A 14,493-nucleotide genomic window follows, 5' to 3' on the forward strand; every position below is an offset into this window, starting at 1 on the left:
TGCACATGATCGAGCAACATGACTTGGGAATGACTTCTCTGATATTTTTTCCACTTGTTTTTTTTATATGCAGTACATGGTTGGGTTTTTCTCTCAACTGGGAACACATTACTTTTGTTATAAACTGCAATTGTGTGTTTGAATATTGCTCTCTATACTGCCTCAACGAATGCCTCCTGGGGCTCGATCACACCAGCTAGCTGCACTGATTGCATGGTGGCAGGCTTGAGTTCTGAGACCACGCCGATGCTCCGATCTCAATGCATCACACTGTTTACATTCTATTCACTGCAGTACTGTTGCGATAGTATGCTTAGCAACCTGCTGTGCTGACAAAAGCAACACTGTGGTATAAATTGACTGCATCAGAATCCAGATTTTGCCTTATTCTATGTGTCAAGGTTGTGTTGGAAATGGCTGTCAGCTTATCTCCAACACCTGGTGTAAATGAGCCCTTAGAGCACTTTCACACTGACAGCACTGGGGCATCGGTGGTAAAGTGCCTCTAATTTTAGCGGTCCTTTACCGTTGTTTTAGAGGCCCTTTTCAGCCTCTAGCGGGTGCTTTTTACCCCTGCTAGCGGCCGAATAAAGGCACTTTGGTTGCGCTTGCCATTGATTTCAATGGGCAGGGATGCTTTTAGGAGCGCCTCAAAGAAGCTGCTTGGAGGAATTTTTTTTTTTTTTTTTATGTCCTGCCAAAGCAGCACCCCAGTATGAAACAACTCGAGGCATTTTCAAGATCATGCTTTTTCCATTCATTTTAATAAATCGTCGTCTTGTCTAGAGTTGCTAGTGATTTTTTTTTTTTTCTTTTTTTATAGTGCTAGGGATCACATGCTGTTTATCCTTTCAGTTAAAGACTAGAAGTCCCTTGTGTGTCTCTCTAGTCTATGCGTAGCTTCCACTGCACAACTGCTGAGTGAGTTCTTCTCTATAATCTTATTTCAATGTGGGGAAAAGGCTGTTGGGTAATTCTGTCTTAAATGTGGCAGATGGTATTTCAGACACATGAATGATGGCAGAACCGGATGGTGATTTTTTTTTTTTTTTTTAATGTGGTTTGGTAAATCTGTATTAACAATGTATAGATTAATTATGGGTTCTCTGAGCTGGATATTTAGTGTTCAGTATTAATCTGCAATGTGTTTACTATCTTTACTAAAGGCAGAGTAATTGGATATTCAAACTAGGCATGCAGCAGGATATCTGTATACAGATCTTCTAGCCAAATTAGTAGTATAGTGATTACAAAATCGGACCTGGGGCATGCTGCATTTTGTTTGTGTGTGTTTTTTATTTTATTATACACCTTTAAAAAAAAAAAAAAAAAAAAAAAAAATATATATATATATATATATATATATATATATATATATATATATATATATATATATTCCATTTCAAGAATGTTTGTGGTGGTAAGTGTTTTTGTCCCATATGTAAAATTCAAATTTCAATATGAATAATTTTTCATCGGAGAAAAAAATACCTTGGGCCAGTAAACAACCGGGGGTAAAAAGGTGTATGTGCTTTTTGTGGTCAGTGGAGAGGAATGCCTGCTTTCTGGTCAGTGGGGAGAAATTCCTGCTGTATGTGGTCAGTGGGGGGAATTGGTCCTTAGTAGAGGGATGGAGGGCAAACACTGATACTCAATGAGGGGGAGAGAGTAAGTGTCCACTGGTGCTCAGAGGGTGGACAGGGGGGCAATGGTGCTGTAAGTGGGGTATGGATGCTCAGTGGGACGCAAAAAGGCACTGCTGTTTGTTGGAGTCAGTGGGGGTATTGATGCATAGTAGGGGGATGGGGGAGCAGCTTCTCTCCAATGACTAGACCAGCAAATGGCAATACCTGGAAACATGGAGCCAGCATAAAATAGCTGCTTCCAGCTGTGCAGAAGAAGACTAGGGCACAGAACCACAGAGGTGTTTGTCTTGCAATTAAGACATTTTCAAAGTCTGCTACTGGTGTGCTGTCTTATGGACACAGAATGGGTCTTAGTGAGCAGGCATGAGTGCCCACACAGCAAGCGCCTTGAGGAGAAGAGAGAAACCAGGAGTGCCAGTGGGGCACCTGAGAAGAGCAGGATCAGGGCTGCTTTGTGCAAAACCATTGGGAAGTTGTGTGTGTGTGTGTGTGTGTGTGTGTGTGTGTGTGTGTGTGTGTGTGTGTGGTTTGTCTCCCCATTTTTAGTTGAGAATCAATACTTGTATCTTTTCAAAGGTCATTGTACAGTAAAACCAGAATGCTAGGGGTGACTTGCACCTTGAACATTGTTGGTAGTTTTGGTACTACCTTTTTGGCAACACTAGGGTATTACACATGGAAGTTGAGCGTTTTGGTGGTTTTTAGATTTTTTACAATTGCTTTTTTAATAACTTCAAAATTTTATGTGTTAGATTAGAAGTAGATGTTTTCAGCTAAACCAACTCTGTCCATCATTTAAAAAGAGTAGCCCCTCTCCTAATCATTGGGGATCATTGACTGACTCCTTTGTGTCTTAGCACATGTTAATCCTTGTGTATAAGTTTGTCATGGTTTTTAAAGGGTTCTAGTTCACACTTTTTTATATTCAGCCTGTTGACATTAATTTTACAAAAAGTCATGTGTTTTTATTTAATTTTTTTCCATCCATTGATTACGTTATAAGGGCTTTGGTTAAACATAGCAATGCATGTGAAATCATTTTATAAACTGCAGAAATGTGTATCCAGCCAAACAGATTTTTGAGTGGATGGCTATCTTGTGGTAAAAGCTGTATTAAAGCTATCAAAAGCTGCAAACCTTTATTATAGGCTTACCTGTAGGTACAAGTTGAAAAAAGTTTACTACAACAACTTTAAACAAGGAAGATATTTCCCCCTAAATATTTAGGGGAATATTTCAATGAACCAGAACGGTGATCCCTAAACTATGACATGGGGGGTGCAGCCTGTTTGCCTTTATCTGGCCCTTGGGGCATTATTCCGCTTCCACTGCCAGCAACAGCAGGTCATAGTTACTACCACTGACCCCATACGATGGGTCAGTATTCCTTCCACTGACACCAAAGAAGGGGCACTGTTCCTCCCACTGGCGCTGACGTTGGGGCATTATCTACTCGCTGGCCACAGTCCGGCCCCCTAAAGTTTATAGGAGTGTAAGCTGGCTTTGTTTAGAAAGTTTAGAGAACCCTGAACTAGAATAATCCAGTTTGCTGCTTATTCTCTGGGGCCCAATCACATCAAAATCTTGTATGCTGCATGCTCATGAAATTTAATGGCATTTGCCACAGTTAGCTCTGCTTATGAATTTTTTTATTTTTCAGTGGGAATTTCTAAGAAATGTCAAATCGTAAAATATGGGAATATTTCAGTTTGCATAAAAAAAAAACAGAAACGGGACCTGTTGATTTTTCCATGTGTGTTCTACTGAAGATGCCAGGTATTTTCTGCCCCACAGTTGAGGGTTTTAGACAAAAAAATTACATTCTGCTCCTGCCATAGGTAAAGATTTTATCCCATTCATTATTTGTAAGGTGAATCTACGGCAAAATGTCTTATTTGTCTGCTTCCTGGTTCTAGGTGTGCATTGCCTTGTCATAGCTATTGAAGCTACACGGTACTACGGTACTGACTTTGCATCCAGCTTTCTTTGCTTGGATAAGTAATTTTATACTCGTGATTGGATTTTCTATAATTAGATGACATTTTTAGTAAAGCAAAGAGAACAGATTTATCTGCCATCCTTTGTTCTTTCAAGATATTTTAAGCTTTGCTTTATCAGAAAACTGCAGATTGTTTTACAAAAGGATAAATGATTAATGTGTATGAGTGATCTCAAATTACTAATTTCGTTTCAGTTTTATAAACGTGCTTTCATTTTAAGCTCCTCTTCTTCTTCATTTTTTTTTTTAATAAGTAGATCTATATTACACAAAGCCATTCATATATTTGGGGACTGCTTTAATCTTGGAGAGTTATGGTGATGTGGTTTATAATATAAAAGTTGTTCATGCTCGCAGATGAGCTCTGTAAGGATTTTTTTGGCTAGTTAAAGCATTGTCCGAAGCAATTGCTATGATTTTTTTTATTTTTTAACCCCTGCATTTGTCACATTGTCATACTTCCCCAGTGGAGACAAAAGTACACTGTTAAAATTGAGACCTCCGTCCTGAGAAATTTCGTGCAGTAGAGCTGCGCGATTAATCCTTAAGAATCATTATTGTGTTTGTTTTTTTTGTTTTTTTTTTTTGTTTTGTCCCCCCCCCCCCCCCCCTTGTGATCTTGAGGACAAAGTATCTCCCGATTCTTTCTGTGCAGAGAATTATCTGTGCTCTGCTAAAGCAGACAGTCGAAAGGGGGAATTAAAAAAAAAAAAAAAAAAAAAAATGTACATTTCTTTAGCAGTGGAGCTTAAAGTGGTAGTAAACCCGCAAATTTTTTTTTTTCTTTTTTTTTTTTTTAAAACCTGCAAAGCAAAAGGCATAATGAGCTAGTATGCACCGCATACTAGCTCATTATGAAATACTTACCTTAGAACGAAGCCCCGACATCTGGTCCGATCCACGCCGAGGGAGCTGACGTGCTCCCTCAACGTTTCTTCCGGGTATCGCAGCTCCGGCGCTGTGGCCGGAGCCGCGATATCGTCACTCCCGCGCATGCCCGTGGGAGATTTCATTCCGGCCGGCCACTGTCGGATTTTCAGGCCGAGAATCCCCTTGTGCACATGCGCCGCTGCAGTCAGCGGCGCATACCGAGGGGAATATCTAAAGGGTTTGTAAAGGTAAATGTTTTTTCACCTTAATGCATTCTATGCATTAAGGTGAAAAAACATCTGACAGTGCCTGCGCCCCCAGCCCCCCCATTTTACTAACCTCACCCCTCGAAAGTCTCGCGCTCGTCCCCCGAGTTCTTTCCACCGTTCAGCCTGGCCGCTGATTGGCTGGAGTGGATGGATGGAAAGCAACGCAACCATTGGCCGTGTGATACAGTGCGCGGCTATAGCCGCCGGCTGTATCACAGGAGCGCGCCCACAGATGCTTCTCGCCATGCGAGGCAGCTTGCATGAACGTGAGAAGCACCTGCGGGAGGAAGTCGAGACAGCCGCCGAGGGACCCCAGAAGAGCAGGTTCGGGGCCACTCTGCAAAACGAGCTGCACAGTGGAGGCAAGTATAACATGTTTTGTTATTTAAAAAAAAAAAAAAAAAAAAAAAAAATTCACTTTACAATTCCTTTAAGTATAAACATTGTAACAACTTGTCCTTTATACCAAAGGAATACACTTTGGTGTGAAAATGGGGGAAGTTGAACCACTTAAACCTCTTTCTGACATTTGTTGGTTTCAAGTTAAAATCTTTTTGGCTAGTAATTTTCTAAAAGGATATAGATATAGATAGAAATCTTTTATTTTTTTTTATTTTTTTTTGTAGAGACCCTAGAGAAGAGTGTTTGTTTTTTGTAATTTTTTTTATGTCACACTGTATTTGCGCAGCAGTCGTTCAAATGCATTTTTTGGGGAAAAAAATTACACTTTACTGTGTTTTATTTAATTTTTTTACTTATTCATTAAAGTTAGACCAATTGTATAATGTGAAAGATTTTATGAGATAGATATAGAGAATTTTTCCTAAGCAAAAAAATGTGATTCTCATTTTGCCCAGAATCGTGCAATCAAGCAGAGATGTGTGTATGTAGTATAAAACTCTCACACACTGTACAGTGAGGAGACTACTTTGAAGTAGAGGAAAGTTGGTCAGGTTTGGGTGTACTCGCCAAAGGCTATGACCAACTTTGTCATGATAATGGCTATCCAATTTTGCATATTTTGCCAGGTAAAATAGTAAACATATACACTGAGCCACAGCTTTATCACCACCGAGAGGAAAAGTAAATTACATTATCTGGTTACAATGGCGTCTGCAAGTGGGTGGAATATATTAGGCAGCAAATTAACTTTTGTTGTCCCTGAAGTTGATGTGTTGAAAGCAGAAAATGTGTAAGGATTTTAGGGACTTTGACAAGGGAAAAAATGTAATGGCTAGATAACTGGGTCAGGACAACTCCAAACGTCAGCTCTTATGGAATGTTTCTGGCCTGCAGTGGTCAGAGCCTACCATAAGTGGTCCAAGGAAGGAAAACTGGTGAATCGGAGACAGAGTTATGGGCTGCTAAGGCTCACTGATGAGCCTGGGGAGCAAAGGCTGGCTTGTGTTGTCCGATCCAATAGAAGTTACTGTAGCGCAAATTACTGAAAGTTTTTTTGCTGATTTTCAGTAGATGTCAGAATAGTGTTGCAGTTTGTTGTGTTTGGAGCTGCATAGCCTCAGTCCAGTCAGGGTGCCCATGCTGACCTGTGTCCACAGCCAAAAGCACCTACAATGAGCACATGAGCATTAAAACTGTGGCAATGGAAGAAGGTGGCCTGGTCTGATGAATCATCCTTTCTTTTACATCCTATGGCTGGGTGCGTGTGCGTCTCTTACCTAGGGAAGAGATGGCACCATGATTCACTACATACCAAGCCAGGGGAGGCAGTGTGATGATTTTGGGTAATTCTCCTGGGAAACCTTGAGTGGATGTTATTTTAAAGTGTACCACCTACCTAAATATTTATGCTAAAACATAGTGCACCCCTTCATGAAAACTGTATTTACGGTAGTTGTGGTGGAAATGGCATCGGACCCTGGCCACCTTCACCAGCTTCTATCAAATAGCTGGTCAAACTTGCACCGTGCTGGCACTGATACGCAACAAATACCCTCCTTAGCCTCAACCTGCACAAAGATTTTCAAATTTGTGGCACCACAATCTAAGTGCCAATCAACTGAGAGTGAGCGTCTGGATATGGTATAACTAGTTTCTTCTACCCCAAATCAATCATTGCCACCAGATATTTGTATTGTAACATATCAAATGTTCACAATAACAATTACTTAAAATAAATGACACATACCGCAGTCCTGCATAGCCAGAGATATACATCCACAAGTTTTCTTGATTTCTCATATTCCCACACCAGTTTCTGGGTATACACTCCAAAATGATTTGCAGAAGGCTTGAAAGAGGCCATCTACATTAAACTGGAACAGCCATCATTGTATAGTAGGCCCCTGTCCTGTTCAATCTGTCTTCTGTGTATGTCATTTTAAGATCTCCATCCCAGCATTTTGAAAATGGTTCACACCAGATGCAGTTCTGTGCGCTTTTTTCCCCCTGTTTTGTCTTTCAGGACAGCCACCATAGAAAGACCTTGGGTCCTCCCATCTCGGGAAACACCACCTTGCATTGCAAGATTTAAGCCTCACCGTCCCACCGGCCCCTCAGTTCTGGTGTTTCCTTCGGCAGGGAGGCTTAGGCCGAGTGTTCCCTGAGAAGGGGGAAGACTGTGGTCTCTCTGATTCCGCAGCCAGATAGGCTAGGGAGCCTGAGATTACCAGTATGGCTGCATCTTGTGCACCTCAGGAAGGAGGAAGCCTGGGGCGGTTCGCCTTTCGTCCACCCGGGGGGGGGGGGGGGCTGTACTTCGGGAGGTGTGCCAGGTCCCCCCTGCATTATGCAGCCAGCGTGGAACCCTAGAAGCTGGGCCGAATGATGGATGAGGTCAGTTCGGGTGGGGGCAGCCACCTCCACCTGACCCACATCTTAGGTCCTGACGCGGGATACAAAAGTGGGCCGAGCAACGGGCTGGTGCAGCCTTTTTTCTTTGCTGTACAGACAGCTGTCAGAGCCATGAATGACCATTCATCCTCAGCGGAATATATCGGAGGCTTCATGAGCAGCTCCAGGAGATAACGGCACCAGCCACTTCAAGGTAAGAGGAACCCTGGGGTGGTGGTTCCCTTACCTATTCCCTCTAGCTCCCTGGGCGTTTCCCCTCCCTGGTGATCCCAGTGGTGCTCTGTGGTAGCGCTGGTGGGCTTAAACATTTATGGCTGCTCTCTCTCTGTTTCAGAAAGCCACAGACAAAAACAAATTTCCCCACGGTTCCAAGAAGAAATATCTCATTCAGAGTCACCATGGGGGAATCCAGGACCAAGATGCTGTTTAAGGAGTGCATTGAGGGGTTAGTGAGGGCACAGGTGGCAGAACAGGGTACGGACCTGGTCGCATCGGTCGAGGAGCTTTCTAGCACCTTTCAGTCTAAGGAGCTTTTTTTTCTAGTTTCCAGTTGCTGCAGCCCCAGAGCTAGCCTCCACCAGCGCAGCAGATTGTTGCACCTAGCCCAGGGGATACTCTTTCCGTCAGTGGGGAGAAACCAGGGGGCTCCAGAGAGGAAATTGAGGATGAGCCAGGTAGTGCCGCTTCAGACTCCCAGAGGAAGTGGATGGGGAAGCCACAAGAACCTCTCGTTCCCTTAATGAAGTGGAGGATCTCTTGGGAGCTATCCTTACCATTTTTTTTTCACCCTCCTGAACAGCCCAAAAAGACAGTGATGGGTTAACCACCATGGGAGGAAGATTGGGGGCTTTCTTTCAACAGTGGGACACGATCACCTCCAACCAGTTTGTGTTGGGGATCATAAGAGGAGGATACCGGCTCGAATTTTCAAAACCTCCTCCACACAGACTTCTTGTCGCAGAGCTGCCAAAGGGTGCAGAAAAGTCATCAGCTCTTGTGTCCTCCTCTTACAGGAGTTGGAGCAACAGGAGGTGGTTGTACGAGTCCCAACAGGAGAGACCGCCAGAGGCTTCTATTCCCACATCTTTGTGGTCTGCAAACCTTAAGGAAAGTTCAGGCGTATCCTGAACCTGAAGCTTCTGAATGTCTTGGTAACCTACAGGAGCTTCCGAATGGCCTCGGTTTACTCGGTGAAGGCACTCCTTCCACTGAACTGTTTCATGGTATTGATTTTAGATTTGAAAAACACCTATCTGCACATCCCCATCTCAGAGGGCTACTAGAAGTTCCTCAGGTTGGAGGTAAAAACCAGAGAAGGAATGTTCCTTCTACAGTTCAGGCCTAGATTAAGGCTTACCTGTAGGTCCAAGCAATCTCTCCTAAACCTACACGCTTTAGGAGATATTTGCAAAAAGACATGCACCGCAGACAGTGGTGCGCAGGTGCACTGAGCATGCCGCTGCTAACTGCGATATGCCGTTAGTGGCGGCTCCCGTGCACATGCGCGGGAGTGATGTCATCGCGGCTCCAGCCAATCACACCGGAAAGATAGACGCTCCGTGGAAGAGGGGACAGCGGCGACATCGCTGGCTCCTGTGTCAGGTAAGTGGCACATAATGGGCTACTATGCGATGCATAGTAGCCCATTATTTACCTTTGCAGGGAAACAAAGAGGAAGTAAAACCCATCAGGGTTTACTTCCTCTTTAATGATGCATCAAATAAGTGTGTACAACCTTGTCTATATAAGAATCAACCGCTGAGGTTGCCACTATTACGAATAGAATTAAAAGGAATGATAACTGTGCAAAAAGAATAACAATCAAATTGATTTAAACTTACTATTGTACAGAAAATAAACTTTTATTAATCCAATATTACCGACTATAACATAAATGATACAAATGCAGAGAAACCATGATGTTGGAAATAGTTTTGTCAATAGACAAAGATAATTTAAAGCGGGAGTCCACCGGGACTCCGCGTTTTTTTTTTTTTTTTTTTTTTTTTTTTTTTTAAAAGCCAGCAGCTACAAATACTGCAGCTGCTGACTTTTAAATAGTGACACTTACCTGTCCAGCGCGCCCGCGATGTCGGCACCCGAAGCCGATCGCTCGCTCGGCTGCCGGGTCCCGCCGCCATCTTGGGTATGGGAATCAGGAAATGGAGCCTTTCGGCTTCATTTCCCGGTTCCCTACTGCGCATGCGCGAGCCGCGCGGCGCAATCCGGACGGTCCCCGCTGCCTCTGGGAGCTGTGTGTTTCCCAGCAGGCAGCGGGGCACTTGCTGAAGGGGGCGGGCGCTTGCGGAACGGGGCGTAACTTATGCCCCGTTCCGCAGAGAGCTAGCCCGGAAGTGGGTGCAGTTACCTGGATTATCCAGGTAACTGCACCCCCCTCCCCCCTGAAAGGTGCCGATTGTGGCGCCGGAGGGGGGGGGGGGGATTCCGATGAGCGGAGGTCCATTTTAGGGTGGACCTCCGTTACACACAACAGAAGTACAGTACTGGAAATACAGTACACTGACAGACATTTTACACTGCCATGCTTACAGGGGAAGAGAGCCAGGGCTGTGTATTCATATACATATATGTATTATACACACACACTTGGAACCACCCCCCCCCCCCCCCCTTATGCTAATGGAGGGTGGGGGGCTCTCTTAAGCTAGGAAACCAGCTACCATTTTAGGACCAAGTTCTTTCTGTTCCCTTCCCACTTCCTTTCGAAGTGACATTCTGTTAAAAAATGGTCAGAGAACAGGCTTTTGTCAGGTAGCAGTGGAATTGTATCTGGAGTAGCTGGATATGGTGTCTGATTTGAAACATGTTCTGAAACTATAATTTTTAGGTCGGAAATTTCTGCATCAGTAGAAGTGTTGGCATTTCTGCAGTCAGGAGATTACAATGGGTTAGCACTTTGAAAGGACAGGTATCCACCTTGAGCATATTCCTGGGAAAGCCGCTAGCAACAGTTCCATGGATATCCAGGTTTTTCAAAGCCTTAGGCCGACGGATCAGTCAGAATCTTCTCCCTTCCCCGTGTGGTATCTCTTTAGTGTTATAGGCCCTCACTGGGGAGCCATTTGAGCCGCTGAGGTCCTGTGCGGTAAAATTAGTCACCCTCAAGATGGTGTTTATGGTGGCGATCACTTCGGCAAGGAGAGTTGGTGATCTCTATGCCCTCTCCATTAGGGCACTTTTTTTTTTTTTTTTCCCCTAGATTTTCCTGGACCGTGTGCTTTTTAAAACTGATCCGACCTTTTTGCCAAAGGTGAACTCTAAGTTTCATAGAGGCCAAGAAATTATTTTGCCTACCTTCTTTTCGAGTCCAGTGAGGGAACAGGAACATATTTTTCATAAATTGGACGTTAGAAGGTGCGTCCTTCAGTACTTGGTAGAAAACAGTTTAGGAAATCCTTTATTTATTTTGTTACTTTCAGGGGCTAGGAAAGAGTCCAGAGCCTCTAGATGTACAATAGTCACATGGTTGAGGTCAGCCACTATTCAGGCCTATGTGGTCGGGGAGTTGGAGCCCCCGGAAGGTATTAAGGCACATTCCACCAGGGCAATGGGCACTTCTCAAGAGAGTGGGCTGGTGCTTCTCTAGAGCAGATTCTCTAGAGCTGCAACGTGCTCCAGCTTTGCCACCAAACTGAGATGCACTTACCGGTAACATCCTTTTCCAGAAGTCTTTCAGGACACCAGCGGTACCCACCCAAATTGTTGGCTATCCCTGAGAGCTCATCACAGGAGACTGCTGTGTAAGATCTAAAGGTAAAATGATGTATTCTTGTGTCTCCCCAGCTGGCCGGAGGTACTCTTGAAGAACCGAGGGGCCGGCGGGATGGTGTGGTTTAAATCTTGCAATACAAGGTGGTGTTTCCTGAGATGGGAGTGGCCAAGGTCTCTCTATGGTGGCTGTCCTGAGACTCCTGGAAAAGTATGTTACCAGTAAGTGTAACAGGTTTTTTTTTTTTTTTTGCACTAAAAATTGCATGCACATCCTTTTCAATGTATTCAATGTATTCCAATGGTTCTAGTTCTGGTGGAAACTGACCAGAACCTGACTGGAACTGACTGCACTGGTAGGAACTAGAGCCATTGGAATACATGGAAAAAACTGCATGCATTTTTAGTGCAGGAATAAAAGCACACGGAACTGTGAACTAGCACTCAGTCATGTAAACTGGAGGATTAAAACGATATTAAAGAGGGATTCCACCTACAAAATATTAAAAGCCAGCAGCTATAAAATACTACAGCTGCTGACTTTTAATAAATGGACATTCACCTGTCCCGGGTTCCAGCGATGCCGGCAGCCGAGGCCAATCGATCGCTCGGCCCTCGGCTGCTGCCGCCACCATTCTAGATGAGGGAATCAGGAAGTGAAGCGAATCGGCTTCACTTCCCGGTTCCCTACTGCGCATGCGCGAGTCACGCAGCGCAATAGGAATTGTCCGCGCTGTCTCTGAGACCCGTGTGTGTCCCAGCAGACGGCGCGACAGGACAGGAAACGGGAGTCTATGCCCGGAAGTGGGTCTAAATACCTGTAAATTACCTCCTTCTTTTTTTTCTTATTTTCAGTTCAGCCAGGAACACCCTTTCTTTCCCTTAGTGGTGTCTCGAGGTGGATTTGATTTAAATCACTATTTGATTTAAATCGACTCGATTTTAAATCATAATTTTTACGTTAATTCACCAACGGTCCCATTCACTTAAATGGGAGGGCTGGTGATGCGGCAGTGACACAAGGCGAGGGACGTGGCAGCAGCAGGTAAGTGGATGCCCGCTAACGGGCACTGCCATGATGAATCTGAAATGACAGGTGCTCTTTAAATGTAAGGACTTATTCTTGCTGGTAGTTAGAAACCTTAATTTTGCTTGCAAATAATAAAGATTATATTTAGGATATGTCAGGTTAGTAAAACAGTGATATGGGAACCAATTCAATTAGTCTTTAGTGTACATAGATTTGCAAAACAATGGGATAAAGGAACATTCCTGAACTTTTTTTTGTCACACTGTGACATTGTGTGAATGCATCATTGCAATGCATGTCATCTCAGCTTGCAGAGCTTGGCTTCATTGAATGAGTTTACCAAAAATTTAAATATTGCAAAATATACAGCCTCATGCTACATAACTAAACTCCATTTCATGCTGAATAAACTAAATTAATGATGTATTTTAAATAGAAAATTATCTTTAGATTTTTACTCCAAAAGCATTGTATTAAAAATAAATTTGATTTAAATCAAAAGTTCAGATTTTTTTTTAATTATGGGAGTTGTTAGTTCACGTGTCCAGCTCATTACATCAGAGAGATTCCAGGGAACCTCTATTGTTAACCCCTCCTCCATGGTGCCCGCATATTTGTGTGAATTGCTGTCAATGCAGCTGTGCCGAGAGCCTGACAGTTACTGGAGCCTAACCCAAAGCTTTTCGGATCCCATGACCACCGTGACAGCCAATCATGGCTATCAAGTCCTCTTAAGCCCCGCCCTGCCTCCCAGCATCATAAAACCTCTTAAAGAGCCGGGAGACGCTGGCGTGAAAAGGTTAAAGGGGTTGTAAACCTTCGTGGAAAAAGCCCCCCAGTGCCCCCATTTTGCCTACCTGAACCCTCTTTTTCTTGTGTCTGGGATGAGCTCACTAGCTCTAGCCTGTGTTTCGTGTCCTGATTGGCTTGATTTATAGCAGTACAGCCGTTGGCTCCAGCTTCTGTCAATCAAACTCAATGACGTGGGTGCCGGGGGGTGGGGCCAAGTCATTTGGCGGCTATGGACGCTGAATGCTGGACTCGGGAGCTTGCCCACAAGGTAAACCCCTCGGGGAAGCACTTCCTCCTAGTGGGTTATCTGATGTGGGGAGGAGCCACGAGAACCACCAGGGGACCCCAGAAGAGCAGGTTCTGGGCCACTTTGTGCGAAACAAGCTGCACATTGGAGGCAAGTATGTTTGTTTGTTTTTTAAATAAAAAAAAGGGGGCGTGTCCGGATGTGAGAAGAAGCGGACGTGTTTGAGAGGAGCTCCGGGTATCCTGGACTCTATCCTGTGCCATCCGTGCCTACTACCTCTCTTCTGTCCCCTGCTGAGCTCTGAGCGGGTCCCAGGTCGGCATCTCGCAGTGGTGGATCAGTACCACAGTCATCGCTGTACTCCCAGCCGCCGCCATCTTGCTACTCCCTGCCGGACCGGGCCGTGCTGACCTCCCGCCTGGCCGTGCGGTAAGAGCCCATCCTATCTTCCAAGAACTGTCCAGACTCTCCCTCCTGCCCCTCTGCTTACCTGCCTTAACCCAGTGTCCTGCTGGGCCTCTGGGGGAGGTCGCGGCCTAGTGGGGCCTGCCGGACGCTGCTGTTTCCTTGGCGGCCGCCCTGTGGAAGACGCCCCATCCAGCCAAAAGACGGTCCCCCGCCTTCCAGCCAGCCTCTCCGCCTACCTGGTTTGATCCCCCTCCTCCCTGCCAGGGTCCCCCTCCTTTGGAGCCTCCTGACCACACTCCCTGTCAGTCTGACAACCCTTGCAGCCCTCCAGCCTGCATAGACTGCGCTTACCTTGGCCCATAGCGCACTGAGCATTTAGGCCGCCCTGCGGTCTCCTAGCAGAGGCTCTGGGCACGTGCTGCTCCTCGGCTGGGGCCCCCCATTAGACCCCCACCAAATGTCCCCCTCATCCAGAAAAGGGAAGAACGTCACCAAATCCACCGGGAGAGGCTTATCGCCCCTGCAGCCACCGCTCTCCCCGACGCAGCCAGACCCTGCACTGATTGGTCGACTCCAGGCCCTACTCGCAGAGATGGAGATGAGTCTGGGAGAGGCTTCGGCGGCGGTGGGGGGGGGGGGGGGGTTCGGCCCCGCCGTCACAGGACAGCACAGCCATGATCCTCGCGGCA

General features: G+C 45.3%; 1 protein-coding gene across 3 annotated transcripts in view; it reads left to right on the forward strand.

Annotated features, from left to right (window-relative positions):
- The window catches only part of FMN1 (formin 1), a 549,096-nt gene that overhangs the window by 60,898 nt on the left and 473,705 nt on the right, over nucleotides 1–14,493 (forward strand). Inside the window, exon 1 of one of the 3 annotated variants that reach the window (XM_077464744.1) lies at nucleotides 870–921. The exons of the other annotated variants lie outside the window; for them this stretch is intronic. The gene's annotated coding sequence lies outside the window, so the exon portion shown is untranslated. Of the gene's footprint in view, nucleotides 1–869; nucleotides 922–14,493 lie in introns of those variants that run through there. 3 annotated transcript variants of the gene reach the window in all.

This window comes from Lithobates pipiens, unplaced genomic scaffold, assembly GCF_037356315.1.
Source record: "Lithobates pipiens isolate NorthernLeopardFrog02 unplaced genomic scaffold, aLitPip1_a1.2 Scaffold_30, whole genome shotgun sequence".
NCBI classification, from domain to species: Eukaryota; Metazoa; Chordata; class Amphibia; order Anura; family Ranidae; genus Lithobates; species Lithobates pipiens.